The 18,066-nt window shown below is 36.8% G+C and overlaps 1 protein-coding gene and 2 pseudogenes across 19 annotated transcripts in view; all 3 read left to right on the top strand.

Annotated features, from left to right (window-relative positions):
• Nucleotides 1–18,066, top strand: part of KIAA0825 (KIAA0825 ortholog) — a 355,235-nt gene that overhangs the window by 281,744 nt on the left and 55,425 nt on the right. The window lies entirely within an intron of this gene.
• LOC120612703 (uncharacterized) lies at nucleotides 967–1,085 on the top strand (annotated as a pseudogene).
• LOC120612733 (uncharacterized) lies at nucleotides 12,353–12,471 on the top strand (annotated as a pseudogene).

Here is an 18,066-nt window from a genome sequence, read left to right as displayed (position 1 = left end):
TGAGAGTTAATGATCTACATTATCATGTTAATTGGCTACAAATATTTCATAGAATGGATGCCCTACATATATGAGTAATCTGTAATTGAATATTTACCTGGTCTGTAATATTTTATTTAAATAATGTAATGATAATTCTTAAGATCTTTGAACATCTACCCAGATAGGTCAACATATGATAAACAAAAAATACAAACCAAAAATCAGCAACCATTTTCAAAGAGTTGTATTGTGAAACATTTTTCAGATAGATAAAATAAAATCCTACTATCTTCAGCCTTTCTGCTTTCTTGTGTACCTAGTGGATTACTGAAAGCCAAGTTTTAAAAAATTATTTCATTTGCTTTTTTAAAAAAATAGCTCTCCTAATAAACAGAATGTAGTCTTTCATACTGTCTCCCAAATATGGAAGATACGGAATTACGTATGCAAACACAAAAAGGGAGTTCTGCATTCATGGTGACAGGTGTTTAAGGACACACCACTATGCTTCCTGTGTAAACTTATTCTAGCATTTAGATGAGAAATGAGCCTGTATGAAACAATTTCATTCTGTACAAAGATATGCCTCAAGGCCCTACTGAGCCACACATAGCACAGATTAATGTTACGACTTCTGTATGTTGAAGAAGTAAAGTAACTGTGAGCCTAGGCAATTCTCCAGAACAGTATCCTTCGTGTAGTGACTCAGCAGCCAAGGCCACTTCCATTTTTGAATCTGCCTTAGGCACACAACCTCTTTCATTGCCATGGCCATGAAAGAGTCCACTGAAGGGTCTCTTCCCACTGGCAATCAAATACTTCAACACGTGGTAAATCAGCTCACAAACCACAGGCCAACACTAGTCACATGGCTCTGTCTAAATGGAAAAAGACACATGGACTATTTACCAAGCATGACTGTCATCATCATCATCTATTTATTTTTTTCCTTCTAGTTTTTGTCATGGCTATTTTGAAAATCTGGTCTATGGCCATGCTACCCTGAACAAGCCCGATCCCATCTGATCTCGGAAGCTAGGCAGGGTCGAGCCTGGTTAGTACTTGGTTGGGAGACCGCCTAGGAAGACCAGGTGCTGTAGGCATAAAAAATAAAAATAAAGGATTGTAAGCTAACAAGGTCCTTGCAATCTGTGAGGTCAACCAAAGGTAATAGGGATGGAGCAGGTCTAGGACAATCCCAGAAAAGAGAGATGTAGTCATCAGCAAGACCCCAATGAGAGTCCTTAAAGAGGCACACATCTTCAAGTCCATCTTTGGACTCCAAGGTCCCAAGCTAACATGTTTGCTGTTTGCCCTTGTCCATTGTTGGGTCTTATTGCTCTGCACTTTCTTCTTTAGAAATATTGTAAATTACTTCTATGTAGTTAATATAACTGATCTTTAGTAAGATAGTCATCACTTCATGATTCAGTTGCCCTTCTCTAGTCCACATTAATTGAAGTAGGGAACCTGGGGCCTTTGCTGGTAAAGATTTTAATGCTATTTAAGAAAATAATAAAAGTGTTCCCTTCTGACAGAAATTTGTAGTTTGATAATATTTATTCATATCTTTTTTAAAATGTCATGACAAGAAATGGCTTTTATTTTGAAGAGGAATCATTTTGAATAATTAACCATGAATTACTCTAATTAACAGAAAATAATTATAGATTGGACATAAGCTTTTTTTTAATGCAAAAGATAGTTACACTATTGGGAAAATGATGGATGTTGAGATGAATCCAAAATAGGGCTTTTCTTTGAATCAGTCTTCAACTAAGACATTTTAAATGCTTCCCATTAGAAAACATTCATATTTCTGCAAGATAAAATTTATTAGCAAGCATATGTCATTGGTTAGAAAATCATTAGTATAACAATTAAAGAAGACATCTTTAATTCTTCCTAAAAAATAAAATGTAGTTTCATTTGTTCTTTTCATAACACTTTCTGGATCAGAAGAAAACCTTAGATAGACTCAGCACATTCCTACATTGCAAGAATGCTTACAAAACTGTATGTGGAGTTTAACATATTCAATTCACTTGGAAAATGTTTCTCAAATGATCGACATGACAGTTGTATTTATGGTTCTTGTCTTCAGAGAAGAGCTTGTAGAGACAGGACATGTGGAAAACTGATGAAAAAAGTAAGACAGATTCCATTTTCAAACAATTTCTGGACAGACCATCAGCAGAACCTAAATGAGAGCTCACGAAGGGACATAGAGGGCGTAGTCCACTGAAAGTACACTTTTGAGCTAAAGAGAGCAGAGATGAGTGCCCCAGGAGACATGTGCCCCAGATATAGCACCAGAGGTAACTAGGGGGTCCTAACTAACTCTCTGACTTGAACAAGTGTCATAATGCCTCTTTACCTGTTTCTTTATTATTAACACCACTCATATACCAGGGTTGTAACATAGTGAAAATGCAATGTGAAATTAACTTTTCAAAGTTAAAAACAGCAACAATAACAAAAACGTATAGTATTATTTGGTCAAAATGTAGTTTTAATATATTTGACTTTTACCAATAAAAATGTACTGACACTGATAGTTAGAAAAGAGGAGTATCTGGTATATTCATGGTTGAAAAACTATGACTTCTTTTCATATGAATATCATAAAGAAAAACAAGTAAAATGATGCCTTATTGCATCACAACATGTTTTATGATTATTGAGAGCTAATTATGCAAGAGTGCATCTTTGCAAAGAAATATCTAGTGGCATTCCAATCACTGGTCACAAATGTGTCCCTTGGCACATTTTATTGTGATTTTGCGGGTTAGGTTCCAATTTAAATGACATTTTTGTTATTTAAATCCTTGCTTTTTCCCATATCATTCTCCTGCCACCATCTGGAAAGTTGGTTTTTCTTGATAAGTGAGGTCAAGGTTTATGCACAGGATAAAATACCAGTCCCACCTTCTCAAAGAAATCTCAGGACCTCTCCATCCTGTTTTTATACCATCTTCTTCTATCTTCTTTCCTTCTTACCTAAAGTATTGAATGAAACATTATCTTCAGTGACTCACCGTTAAAATGTATGTTGGTTGCCTGGGAGAAAAGAGAAAGGCCCAAGAATCTCCTTCGATCTTCTCTCATTGGTTATTGGCATGGAATATTTTATATGATTAACTAAATCAGTTAGCTTTACCGTATAGGTCAGTTGTCCTTGTTTGACTAGGATTTCAGGAGGATCTGTTTAGTGGTTGTAATAGGTGAACTTTACCATTCGTTTCAACCCGAACATGTTTTATTACAAGTAGTCTTGTGTAGCCGGGGGCGCATCTTGAGAGAAAAACCGAAGGTAGCTTACTAGATGGAAATGAAGAGATCATCAAGGAGAATTACACAGTTCAGTTTTGCCTGGAACTGGAAGGCAAAAGCATGGGTGAGAAAAATGAATCCCGATAAAATACCTAGCAAGCCACACACACCCTAACTTTCCAACTCTTACATCTATTCTTTTTGAGCAGGAAAAGTGGGTTTTCTAAAAAGAAGACAAGGTTCTTTGGGGAAGAGGAGAGAGAAAGGAGACTGTGTATTTATCCCTTCAGTGATAGGAGGAAACAAAGAATAAGATGGATGCCTCATTCTTGGGGACTACTTAGATTTTCCATGACCTTGAAATCTTAAAAGTTCAGGCAGCCAAGGATCTGAGCTCAAACTTTTGGTGATAGAACGAACTCGTGGCTGAAGAATGAGCAGGGGCTATGTTTCCACTTTCCTTGTCCACTGGGCCTCACTCCCAGATTTTTAGGAACCTTCTTCTCTCTGAATGTTTCCTCATTTGGCCTCTTCGGGACTCTGGTTCAGAAGACCATATCTTGCATTTGCCTTGACCAAGGGACTCTTATCTCGGACATAGATGAGGGCCCTAATATACACACACATTGGCCATGTCTGATTTTATGGAAATAATCCTTATAGGCATGGTTTGGTGAGACTTTTAGCCCATCCGCAAGGACATAGAAATATCACCATTTACTTATAGTCAATAAACATTATGTGGATTGGATGGGAACATCTTTTCTTGTGACAAGTAGGGGAGGCCAAGGAAGTGGGCAGATTCCTGGTCTTGGTCACTAAGTATAGAAGCCACTCTAAACTTGAGCTCTTTCTGGAAGCCTGGCAGGCTCCAACCCTGGGGCTACAAGGGTAGGACCCTCAGGGTCACACTTGGCACTCTGTGGAAGAATAAGCATTATTAGCAACCTCTCCCAATGGCATTGAAACCCAACACTTGATTCTCTGGGAAGGCAGAAAATAAATTGTAAGGATTCTAATAAATAGGCTTTATTTTTTTTTAATTACGAAAAGAATGAAACAATCAAATTTGATGGAGCATGTAAAAATTCACACATGGATTAACAGTGAGGAATCTAAATTGTAGTTCATAGTAATGCTTGAAATATTTTTGTCAGGTAGAAGAGTCTGCTTTAATATTTAAAATAAGTGAATAGTAATAGTTTTCATTCCCATATTAAAATAAGCCTAAGAATTTCAGTGAAGTTTATCCTCTTTAAATTGGCTCACCATATACAGAAAATGTATAAAAGTACCAGATTAAATTATTTATCACAAATTATTTCTTAGAGGAATTTTTTAAAAACTTTATTGTGATATAATTGACAATAAACTATGCTGTTTAAAGTGTACAAATTTATAAGTTTTCACATGTTATACCCTTTAAACCATCTGTAGAATCAATATAGTAGGCATTTCCGTTATCCCCCCAAATTTCTACATGCCCCCAGGTGATGTCTCCCACTCACTCCTCCCTAACTCCCAAGGAACCACTTTAGTTTGCATTTCCTAGAGTGTTATATAAATCGAATCATACAGTCCATACTCTTTGTCTGGCTTTCAGTCAGCATGATTATTTTCATATTCATCCATGTTGTTGCATGAATCAATAACATGTTCATTTTTTCTTTTTTCTTTTTATTTTTTATTTTCTTCTTTTTTTCTTTTTTGATGGTGACATTGGTTAATGAAATCCAATAAGTTTCAGCTGTACACTTTAACAGTAAGGCATATATGTATTTACACTGTGTGTTCACCTCCCATAGTAAGATTTCTTTCTGTCACCACATATTTGACCCCCTTTACTCCGTCTATCTCCCCCCTTCCCCCACAACACGTTCATTTTTATTGCTTTGTTTATGTATTGTTTATCTATTCATCTGTTGACGGACATTGGGTTGTTTCCAGATTTTGACTATTACAAATAAAGCCACTATGAATATTCATGTGTAAATATAAATTCTTAATTAATAGAATCTGAATCAAGATTCACAGAAGTTGGTTTAATTGTTTTTTCTTATATAAATTTACTATATTTAAATACTGTGAATATGGGATATATTTTTGAAACCTATTCACATAGGTTATTTTTTAAAAGAAAACTTTTTTCCTTTATAGCTCATGATCTTAGCATGGTAATATTTATATCTATCTATTTCTGATAGATATATCATTACTAAAAAATGTTTTTGTCTTAGGTTAACTACATTCAATTAAAGAACTACATTATAGAGTACTTAATCTGTATAAAACTCAGTGATCACCAGTGCAAAAGCACAAAATGGATAGGATCTACATACTGTATAAATAAGAACCCAAAGCTGAGTAAAGTAAACAACAACAACAAAATCTACGGGTTAAGGTCACAGAAGTAATATTCAGTTAGAAAATAAGAAATAAATTCACTGCGACAGGTAATTTATTGGAGACCTCGAAGCCTGGGTAGGTTTTAGCAGGTGAGGTTGAGAAGAAGCATGCAATGGGGAGGAAGGAACATAAATTAGAGCTCAGAGGGGAGATATATGGGGTAAATTCTTGGACAAAACTCCAATTTACTCGGAGCACAGGATCAATTCTGTGGTATGTTGGCAATTTCCCATTTCTTCAGACCTCTTTTGGAATGTTTGATTCTGCAGTTTGGTTTGGTTCAACAGCCATTCCTTAAATGTCCACTAAGTAACAAGCACTGTGCCAAAGCAAGGGAATAAAAGATGACAAGGTACTCATTCTCTTTGCCCTCAGATCACTTATAGTGGGGCAAATCCTTTCATGTATTATTATTACAGATATGCACAGAATACCGTCAGTTAGAGAGGAGACCCTACCCCAGCCTGTGGAGTCAGACAAGGGTTTCCAAAAGCAGGATGGTCAGAACTCGTCTAGGTGGATGAGGAAGAGTTAGGTAAAAAAAGAGATGTAAAGATGTTTAAGGAACAGGAAAAAAGCATAAACTAAAGCAAAAGGTGTGAAAAAGCACTTGAGTTTGGGAAACTCTTGATAGTTCAGGATTCCAGAGCATTCATTTGAGTAGTTTCTAAAAGAGAGTCATTAGTGCTCCAATCTTTTTGTTTTTTGTATGTTTATTTGTTTTTTTGCTGTGGTGCTCAGATGGAAATATAGGCCTATAACTTCTATTGCAGGTCCACACCCTTCACCTAAAGACCCTCGAATTACTAATGGCGTTCTGTTCCCAGAATACATTCATGTTTACATTAAGTGTTATATTGTTATACCAAGTGATGATTTTATACTCAAACATTACATATATTTAATGTTCTCCGAATTTCATTACCTTGACTCAATGAGCCCCATGATTGCATATTATTGGGCAACATATCCGAGAGTTATAAAAGAGCCCAACAATGTTTATAGAATTCTCACTTTCTATTGCTCTGTGACTCAGATTACAATTCATACAATCTCCTAATTATCATGTGCTTGCAGTCCCATATATGGTCTTATGTTCTCAATACTGACACCCAAATCACCATACTAGAGTTGTCTGTTCCCCGCTTTTTTAAAAAGAACAATACTGATATCTGAATATATGAAGAGCAGAGATGTTATTCCTAGACTGTAGTTCTGTCTTTTCTACCCTGCTCTAATAAATTCTCTATCTTTGCAATAAGTTTTAAGAAAGTAAATTTAAAATGTCATTTTAAAATATAGGTTTATCTATAGTATGGTGTATTTAACTAAATATGCTGTTCAGTGGGCCACTAGTTCAACCCACGATGATCCGGAGTAAGTACATGGGACATCAGGGTTTCATTTACTGCTTGGTTTTGTGGCAACTGTGGATCTCTGTGAGAGCTCAGTCTTTATGACTCCTCATTTGTGTAGCTCTGCTCACCTATAATGAAAGCTAGTATCTGCAAAAGAAGTGAAATCGGATACAACTGAGAATGTACATTTTCACATGTATGAAAGTGAAGCCCTTTATTCTCTTGCTAAGTTCTTTGATTAAGCTATTTATTTCAATTTTAAGGCAATAAAAAATGATACATAAGTCATTTAAAACTGTATAAATACTTACCAAGTAAAATAGAAAATTAAAAAATGTGAATAATTTAAGTTTAAACTGTTTCCTTCAGTTTTCTAGATATTTGAACTCTGAAATGTTAGAATAAATCCCTCATATTCAACTCTCCTACATGTATGTACAGTAAAAAGAGAGAAAAAATCCTTTAAATTGTTCATATTTTCCTCTTATGTCAACATTAATATGTCATAATATTTTGTATTATGGGATTCATTTCCAGTTGATGCAGAATTTTAAACTGAAGATAATCATAATAATTAAGGAGTAAATGTGTAAATGAGGGTCTGATTTGAGTTATTTAATTAACATAGATTCATAGAAATTTGGCAACTGGAGGATTAAAATATAGATTTTAATCTAATTTGTTTCTGTACTTTGCAGTTTCCCTAAACTATCACCAAAGAAAGGGCAATAGTACAGAATTAGAAATGTGTAAAAAAAAATCAGCAAGCTATTTCTGTTCCTTTGTAGCTGTCTGCCTAATACTCTTGCACAGGAGGTTCTTAGAGAAAACTGCGAATCTTTTCTATGAAGGGGAAGTGCGGAGATGGAGGAAAATGGCTGACCTCTCCAGTACAGCCCAGTGGTGTTTGTGCTAATCTGCTCAGGACAGACTGAGCCCTCTAGCGTAATGGGAGCCTGGCAGGCCTGGCCCTGGGTCCTTTACCACCAAGTAGTCACTGCCTTTTACCTCTTATCACAAACAAAGCACTTTATTCCTCCTGACCTGTGTTAAAAGCCAAGTATAAAAGCCTAAGTGGCAGCAACTACACTTTATCTTTTACTCCAGCTAAATGGAACTGTCTCCCACCAACATTTCTCTCAGGTCTTCTACAAACGCTCTTCCTTCTCTATTCCCATTGCTCCTACTTTCACCATAAGAATCTCAGACCAAATTTCCAGATTCAGGTGTAAATCCCTTCAATTTATTTCCAGAGTGACCTTGCTTAAACATTGCTTTTACCACAGGCTGGGAGAGACTCTTTGGGATGGGACAACAGACATGTCTTCCCTAAATACACCAAAATCACAATAGAGGAGCGAGCCCAGTATGGGTTTAGGAGGAGGCAGTAAGATAATGAATGCTAGTCTGGTCATTGAATCTGAAGTCCCAGGAATTCATCTTGATGGAAGTATCTAGAGTTGCAAATATGGATTTGGATCTCATCAGGGAGGTCTGGATTGTGAGAGTCCTCAGGGATGCCTGAGGCTTTACTTGACAGGAAGTGATAAGAAGATCAAACAAAGGAGGAGACCAAGGATTGATCAGATAGGGAGGAGGACAACCAAGAGAGATGAGGAAGCAAGAAGCAGGGAGGACAGAGCTTCCTGAAAGAATAAGCATTTATCAGTTCAATTGCCAGAGATTAGATTAGGAGTAAAAAGTGGAGGGGGCTTGGGAGGCTGGGAGAATGGGCTGAAGGGTTAAAGAAGTACAAATTAGTAATTGATAGATAGTCACGGGGATGGGGAGCACGGCATAGGTAATGCAGTTAGCATTAATATGTTGGCTTCATGGAGGGCCAGGGGAGGGAGGAGCAATTGGAGGGGATCATTTTTATAAACTATATAGATGTCTAACCAGTGTACTGTATACTTGAAACTAATTAAAATTAATTAATTAATTAATTAAAAATAAAGTCATCCAAAATATTAAAAGATTCACTGAACTGGGCCAGTTAAATTAAGTGACCACAAGAAAAAAACATTCAGCAGTGAGGTCCACTCTTTTCAAGAAGCTTACAGAGAAGGAAAGAAGTCAAGGCAATAAGAAATGGGAGATAAGACAGAAAAAATAACCAATAAAGCAATAACTAGAATGACGAAATCAAGTCATTTTAGGAAGCTTGATCAGGGAAAATGGGAAGAAATACAGAAAGCAAGTAGATTATTTAGGCAAATGAGATTAGCAATAATAAAAATAGAAGGGACTTTAATTCCTATATTTTTCTTTCCATTTTAACTCATATTTAGCTCCAGATACAAACATATCTCTATAGTCTTTGTCAGTATTTCCGCTTACCAATTTAAAAAAATGTTGACTCTTCACAATCCCCACACTAAGTCTAAGGTCAAATCTTCTTTGTTCCATGTTGCCTTAGGGATCCCTCTTCTCCATCCCCTAATCAATGGTGTTTCCTTCGCCCTGCTATGCTGCTTGCACTGGTCTCTCCTCTGGCCCGTGTAAAATGTACCTGCTGCCTGAACATTTCCTCTTCATATGCACTAGGTCCGCTTTCTTATTACTTTCATTAGCTTCTGTTCTCCTTTTGTAATAAATTCAGATTTCCACTTTGCCAATATTTCTTCTTGACTGCCATTTTTGATCCTTCTTTTTTTATTTTTTTCACAGTTATTCCATCCTGCTTTCTGATTCTCTGAATATTTGTCACTTAATGCTTTCTACAACTTGAAAAGTTGACTTTCTGAAGACTTCACTTCTGTCCTCTTGTTCTTTGAAATTGTTTGCCGGTTGTATTTCATTAATGAATTTCTCAGTAGAAAAAGGGAAGCGAATTAATGTCCCTTTAAATTTTTGATTTAGATTAACTTCCTCTTGATCATATATTATATTTCATGCATATAATTCAAAATGTTTTGATGATTTTTCTTTGCCAAAACTCAGACTAGGCTCTCACATAAACACAGGAAAAAGGTTTGACTAGAGATTACTTGAAGGGTGTCCTAAAGCTCAGTAACTTGTCATAGCTGCTTAAGTATTTACTGTTATCTTTCCATTGAACTGAGGCATTTCTACTTCTAGAATACTAAAATAATTCCTTAAGTCTCTAGGAGCCATCAGGACACCAGCCAGTGTTATGTTTGCAAAGGAGAGTAGGAAGAAATACGGTTTGATTAAGCCAAGAGTAAAGATGGCCCAGGACCAGGGGAATTGCTCAGAGAGTGCAAGCCCTGAGGTCAAGGAGTAGAGAGCTCTGGGCAGCTAAGCTCAGCAGGAGCACTGGGTCTCTAATTAGGGGAAGAGGCTGGAGGAGGGGGAAAGCGATGCTAATCAGGAAAAGATGTCGAAGGGAGACGAGTCTAAAATTAAAACGAACTTCTCTTACAGCATAGGTTCGCTTCAATGAATAACAGTCTGTTTTGAAGGGTTTCTTTTTTGCTATCTTTTTTTTTAACAGTTAATTCCTATTTCTTTTCAGATATATCCTCAATTACTTAATAAGAGAGGGAAAGATCTAACCTTTTTAGAGACCCTCTTTTCCATGCATCACATCAGTTGCAGGGAAAACTGTAGGAGACAATTTACTCATTCACTCATTTATGCATAAAGTCATTCATTCATTAAAAAATATTCATCGAGAATGTGATATGTGCTAGATACTTTGGCACTTTGTATAGAATGGTAAGCAACAGACACAGTTCCTTTTCCTCCTGGAATTTAAAGTAGCGTGTGTAGAGAAACAGGAAGGCAATTACAGTCCAGCATGGTAAGTGCTGTGATCAGAGAGGTACAGATGCTGCCTAAATCACAGAGGAAAGAAACTCAATCCAGATTAGGAGCAATAGCACAGACTTCACAGTAAGAATATTTTAGAGTTAGAAGGATATGAGTTGGTGAGGCAAAGCTGGAGAGAGGGGCAGGAAAGTGAAGGCGGAGAAGCAAAATAAGATTCCAAACTAGAAAACACCACCTGTACCACTCAAGGTGAAAAAGAACATTGTACTTTCACATACATGAACAAATTTGTGGCTGGAAAGCAGAGTTGAAGAATTAAGAAAGTAAAAGATGAATCTGGGTCCCCATCATAAAGTACTTTTGTGTGCAATACAAAGAACTTATATTTATTCTGAGGACTATGGGAGAATACTTATTTAGATAGGGAAATGACTTTACCAGATTTGCTTTGTAGAGAGTTGATTCTAGCTGAAAAGTGGAGATGGGATTAGAGGGGGTGGGCAAGATAGAATACTGCAATACCAATTTGCAAGTCCCTATTGCAATGATTCTAGAGATAATGGTGGTCTAAATTAAGTTAGCAGCAGAAGGGATTGATTCAAAGGATATTTAGTAGATGAAAGAGGACTTGGTGGTTTATCAGACAAAAGAGAAAAGAAAATCATGATGCCCAAATGTCTCTTTTGGCCACTGGATAAATGGTGCTGTCATTCACCGAGCTAGAGAACACCAGAGAAAAAGTTTTTTTGTGTGGGAGAAACACTGGAGATGCCTAGTAAAACTTCAGCTAAAAAAAAAAAATATATATATATATATATATGTATATATATGTATATATATGTGTATATATATGTGTATATATATAAAATATATATGTGTGTGTGGGGTGTGTGTGTGTATATATATATATATATATATATATATATATATTGCTCACAAACAGAAGGCAGAATTATAGATCTGAGGAGTCATCAGCATATAAATGGCAGCTGAATCTGGGGGAAATGAATGAGCTTACCCAGGCCAAGAGTGCACAACTGTAACTGAACAAGTAATTGTGTATTATTTGTTTAATATGTCTCCGTGACTAGACTTTAAGCTCAATGAAGGCAATAACATTGTGTCTGTTCACTAGAGCCAAGCATAGTACTTTGCCTAGAGTAGACAATCAATAATTTTTGAATAAATGAAAAAAATCTGCAAAACCCCACAGTCAATTATAAAAGAATGTACAAGCGCATGGGATTAATATTGATTATAACTTGTCAAGTCTGGATTTGCTGCAATAACTTATCAGGAAGGACATTTTATGCCTCCTTCCTAAAATGCATGCATCAAAATTTGGTTTTGACTAGTCTGATTTTTACTTGAGAATGTTAATATCATCTATAAAGCATAGTGAGCGGCAGAAATTGGAGTCATATTGTTACCATTGGGGCTGACAGGAGTTCAGTGTTTCCCCAACGGCAGCGGGGAGAGAGAGGGATAATGACAGCGCAGAAGTGTAGTTAGCATTTTTCCTTGGTTCTTCCTCGCTGACACAATGAAGAATCACAGGTCTGCGAGATTTAGAAAATATTTGTTAAAAGTATATTTTAGTCTACGGCCATGCTACCCTGAACAAGTCTGATCTTGTTTGATCTTGGAAGCTAAGCAGGGTCGGGCCTGGTTAGTACTTGGATGGGAGACCTCCTAGGAAGACCAGGTGCTGTAGGCGTAAAAAATAAAAAAAATAAGGAATCGTAAACTGACAAGGTCCTTGCAATCTGTGAGGTCAACCAAAGGTTGCCTCACCTAAAATATTAAAAAGTATATTTTAGAAAGACAAAGCTTGCCCCAAGGAGGCACATGGTTTTCAGTGATGAGAGCTGCAACAGAGCGCTGTAATAACAACCACAACAACAAGAGGGCAAAAAAAGGCCACAAGAGCCATAAAAGGCCACAGAAAAGGCCATAAAAGGGCAAAAAAGGATCCAGAAGTGTGAATGTCTGCATTATATCAGGGCATGATGGTTAGTTCCAAAGGCATTCCTAGGTGATTGGCAAGTGAGGTCATTTTGATTAATACTTGGATGCTGTATAACTCTTTGCCTAGTGCACATGCGTGTACTCAGAATTGTACTACCATTGGGGTGTTGAGTGGTCTCTAGGCCAGACCCTTATTCCTCCGTTCCCCCTGTCACTCATGTCTGACTAGCTACCTAACAATATGTGGTAATCTTCTTTGGTCAAGTTACTCAGAGTACCTCAATTTCCTTATTTATGAAATGGGAATAATAGCACCTGTTTCTTAAAGCTGTTGATAGAATTAAATGACATAATATACATAATATACTTTACAGAGCAACCTGGACCATAGAAATACTCTAAATAATGAATGATATTTAAAAGTTTATTGAGGTGGCAGTTTTCCGTGGTATCTAGTGATAAGTTTTGTCCCAGACTATCTTTTCAAGGATGTTTGCATTTCGAGGATGTTTGCATAGCAAACAGACTGAATGATTGAGGTAGTGACTCCCTCAGGGCAGAGAGCAGATTTGTTTCTTTACCAGGATAATAAAGATAATGGCTCCTTCAGGGGCCAAGATTGGGTAGGTTTGCTAGCAGCTCCCTTATATTATTGGGTTTCCTAAATTTTAGGTTCTTCAGCTGTGACACAAACCCACTGTGTGTGCAGCATTTACCTGAGCCACTCTGCACTGCCCTGTGTGACTTGAGGGACAAGGGTAGCCAATGTGAATGTGAAGCTGATGCTGCCCAAAGTGCCTTAAGTAACTGAGGTCTTTCCTTCATTCCTAAGGGCTTTGCATCTTTTGCCAGCATTTATGAAACTGTGGCAAGCTATCTTGTTAGCTTATAAACAGGGTAAAATCTTAGATCCTTTACTTTTCTTGATAAAATTGTCTCTTCAGTGTAGACCTATATATTGTAAAGCCTTGATGCAGATGTTTTGTAAGACAGTATTTTCCCACTTGACACTGCATACTTTTCATAATTCTAATTATGAACAATATATAAACAGGTGCTCAAGAGGAAAGATTGTTCATTTTCACTTTTAAGATTTCAATCTTTTTGCTTATTTGATTGGAAAAAGTTTGAGAAACACAAGACTACTTTGCGTTTAAAAATTTCTTTCAGCCGCAAATCAATGGGGGACAAATGTATGTAGTACAAATCCCTGCTTTCTACCAAATATTAAATATCACAATTATGCATTGAAAATCACAAGAATATTCATAGTATTGACAGCAATCCCTGAATAGATAACATAGATCAAGGCAGCCATTGGCTTGCAAATGCAGAGTTAAAGATCTTGTATTTGTTTATAGAGCAGGTGATCTGTCAGTCTGTTTATTCAGGTATAGGCACATAATGTCTAAAAAGACAGCAATTTTTATTTATGTTTGTGTGTGCACATGCATGTGTGTGTATTAAGATCTAGTCACATCTCAGAACATAGTTATGGATATGCTTCGTAGGAAATATGATGATCCAGGAGTTAGGAAAGATGAAGAATGTTCGCTGAGATCAAATGTGAGCAGATGAGATCCAGGAGGGCACAGTGTCTGTAACTTCAAAGAGAGAGAGAGAGAGAGAGAGAGAGAGAGAGAGAGGGGCAAAATGCAAGGAAAGGAAAAATGAGTTGCGAGTAGGACCTAAGATAGCAGACAAAATATACAGAGGCAGATTAATAGTCCAAGACTAGAATAAGATAGAAATAAAAGATCCAGTGTGCCTTAATAGAGGAAGCTGAAAATACAATACAGAATGGAGAGAAATAAGGCCTTGAGCGGACAAGGTTTTCTACAAGGACCACTAACCATGTGAAAGAAGGAGTCTGCCATATGACGGGCAAGCTTAATCCAGAAGACAAGAGTTGACTTGGGAGCCCAAGAATATTATGTCTCCAAACACTGGGAGACAGTAATAACTCATGCTATTAAAAGAGGAAGAAACTATCAAGAATTTGGTGAAACAAAATGTCAATAACATGAGCAAAAACTCCTATGCATTCGAATAATTGGTACCAAGCAGAGCTGTCTTAGTGTTCTTAAATTGCAGGTGTCTCTTGCTGTGCAGAGGTGAAACCTGAGCTAAATTAAATGAACATGAAACTACACCAAGAGTTTTTCAAAACTGGACATTGTTTAAAGATTTAGTGGTATTCTTAGGGCATCCTTCTCAGGGCTAAAGAATGGACAATGAGATGAGAAAAAATTACATAAGGCTGGAGAGAATGTTAGAAGCTCAGGTTTTGATCTGCATTGACAGGTATTTTTTTTCTCTCTTATTTCTGGGTGGTGGTAGACAAGATAGGGCAGTAATAAAAATTGCTTAGTTTTGGAGACATGGCCCAAATATAAATCACCATCATATCCAAAATAATTAAAGTGTCAGGCATTCTTTTACTTATACACTACATCTTTGTTTATTATTCTGTTAGATAAAGCCCCTTGTCATTATACTGCAGGCAAAACTGTTAACAAGGAAACTCAAATCCACACCCTAGACCTAATTTTTTAAAACAACTTCCTCTTTGATCTCCTGCATCTCTGAATTTAATTATGAGGTCTAACTTGATTCTCTGCCATTGTATCTTTTGCTTTTATTGCTCTTTCTGTAGTTTGTAAAAAAGAGTTTTCTGTTTCTTTTAAAGCAAGCTCATTTTTCTTTAGTTCATTGAAAGGTGTCACCTTCTACTTCATGTTGCTCCTTGGGTTCTTTTATTTTTTGTCTCCCGAACTGACATAATTACCATCTCTACATTCTGCAAATATAGCTTGCAGAGTGGGTTTCCTAGGAATATAATTTTCAAAAGTGCCAGACATAAGAATGACTCTAAAGCCATTTGATGAGTTCTGTTACATCTCCTCATTTGCTTCCTTCCCAAAGAGATTTTTTGATTTCTGCCTGAAACATGCTTATCAGCTTAAAGGTATACAGCATCATTATGTTATGAAGATTTTCTTCTGCAGCAGCAAGTGCACTAACCTTGAATGAAGCAGTTGCTAATCATGTTGCACTAAGCAAATAAAAGTCAGAACCAACCTAATCTTGCTTGCCTAATATCAGTTTCCGCGGACTTCAAGTGTAATGTTCTAATCACTGGCGCAAAACAGCCAATTAATTTGCTTTCCCTAAGTGTTTTTACTGGCCAGGATGCATAGGGGAGCAGTGAGTTGGGTCATGATCATGCTCCACAAAGATGGGAAATGTTCCCTTTGAGCTTCCAATCATTAGGCCAGCTGAAGTGAAGACAAGCCCATTGACAAGTGAGAATGGCAATAATTTATTTTCTATTGATGGGTTGTGACAAATCATGTCGAAGCAGTGGCTGCATACTGTGGGGCTCTGCTAAGGAAGGCTGTGATGGGCAAAGATGAAACCCTTCACAGCTCATTTAGTCCAAATGTAGCCACCTGGGTGGTGAATCGGTTCAACATACCAGCCCAGGCATTCCAGCACAAAATTAGATCGCTAACAGGCAAGCCATATAGGGGTTCCTACAAGGCATTAATCAACAGGGTTGAGCTGTCAAAATGCAGAATCCGAAATTAAAAAACACCAAAAGGATAAAAATGTGGCAATGCTGTCAAAAAAAAATCAAGAATATGATTCCTACTGCAGGATTCTAGCCACCATTAAAAAAGCTTAGTAGAAAAATGCACTATAAAGGGATAAAGAGAGGTACTACCCCTGTGGAAAATTTTCCTAAGATTTTTACAAATGTTAATTAGTAAAGCAGCATGAAGATTTATATAAGCATGAGCATACTCCCTTTCAACTTAATACTGACAGGTCAGATTGCATGTAAGTCGTCCTTACCTCTCCACAGCAAAGTTCATCTCTTATTTAAATTTCTTTTCTACCCGAACCTACTGATGTGCAGAGCATTTGATGTCTCATGCTGCTTCTGAATATAGACACTTCAAACTCTGCAGAATTCTTAGGCTAGCACAGCTTATTTTCTGAACATTTTTTTTTTTTTTTGGTAGAAGAGATGTTCTTGCATTCTGGAGGTGTGGAATGTGTGTGTGTGTGTGTGTGTGTGTGTGTGTGTGTGTGTGTGTGTTTGAGAGAGAGAGAGAGAATTTATCAATATTCTTTTAAGAGGTCATTACCTGTTTTCATATTAGAAAAAGTATTTAGTGCCATAAACACATCCAAACGAGAGTTTCTGAAGCTAACCAAATTTTCACTGCTTAAAAAAGTTCACAAAGATTCTATTACTAAAAAATATAGTCTAAATCATGAAGAAGTGCTTTCCACGCCCCTCATGGCTGTTTCTCAAAGTACGGTCTACAGACTACATACATTAGAATGATCTAGAGTACTCAGTGAAAATGTGATGTACAGATCCACCTCAGACCTCTAGAAAAATCTCTGGGATAGGCCTAGGAATTGGAATTTTAACAGGATACCTAGGGTGATTTAAAATTGTACAATGAAGCTGGAAAACCACTTTTTCTTATATGAATAAGCCTCAGCCCATTTTCAAGTACAAACACTTGCTTCTTTCCACTGCTAACACATGCCCCTCCCCCCGCCCCCCACTGGACAAGCTGTGCTCCATTTGTTCATAAACACTTTTATTTTCACATTTCCATGCCTTTGATCATGTTATGCCCTTCATATGCCTCAGCCCCATCTTTCCCATCCTCTGAGAGTCAACCTAAACTCCCCCTCCTACATGAAGCCTTTTCCATTTCTCCCAGCTAAATGAGAATATTCTTGCCTCTTAGCTATTCTAGTCATTTTCATACCTTTCATAGCATCACCACCTTCTGCCTTCTGTTGCAGTTACCTATACACATGCTTCATCTCCCGGTTAGTAGCTTGTTCACTCCTTGAGAGTCATGTCTTATATGGCTGTGTATACTTCATACCACCAAACTCATTGCCTTGTGCTTTATGTACAGTAGATGTCTATAGAACTGAACTGTTGAATAATAGATGTTATTTCAAATCCAACCTTTATATTTTTAAGTCATTCACAATATATATGTTCTCTGTGTGTTCAGAAATCTCATTAGAATCTTGGAGTGGGTCTCCCTGTAAGCCAAAATACATGAGGCCTGTTATCTTGTTTGTTTTACTTAACTGCAGTTTGTCTATGAAATGTTATTATGCTTTAGATTTTCTAAATTAACTTTAATGATATTTTCCCTGAAAGAATACTTGCTAACATTTTAAGTCCTTAGCTAAAACAGATACATAAAGTATATTAATTATGCTGTAAAATAAATTACATTATAGTATAATGCTATAAACCATATGTTTTATATTTTATATATTCATTTAAAAAAACCAA

This window comes from Pteropus medius, unplaced genomic scaffold (assembly GCF_902729225.1).
Source record: "Pteropus medius unplaced genomic scaffold, Ma_sr-lr_union100, whole genome shotgun sequence".
Lineage (NCBI taxonomy): Eukaryota > Metazoa > Chordata > Mammalia > Chiroptera > Pteropodidae > Pteropus > Pteropus medius.
The sequence above is the reverse complement of the archived record's forward strand: the minus strand, read 5'-3'. Positions and strand labels throughout refer to the sequence as shown.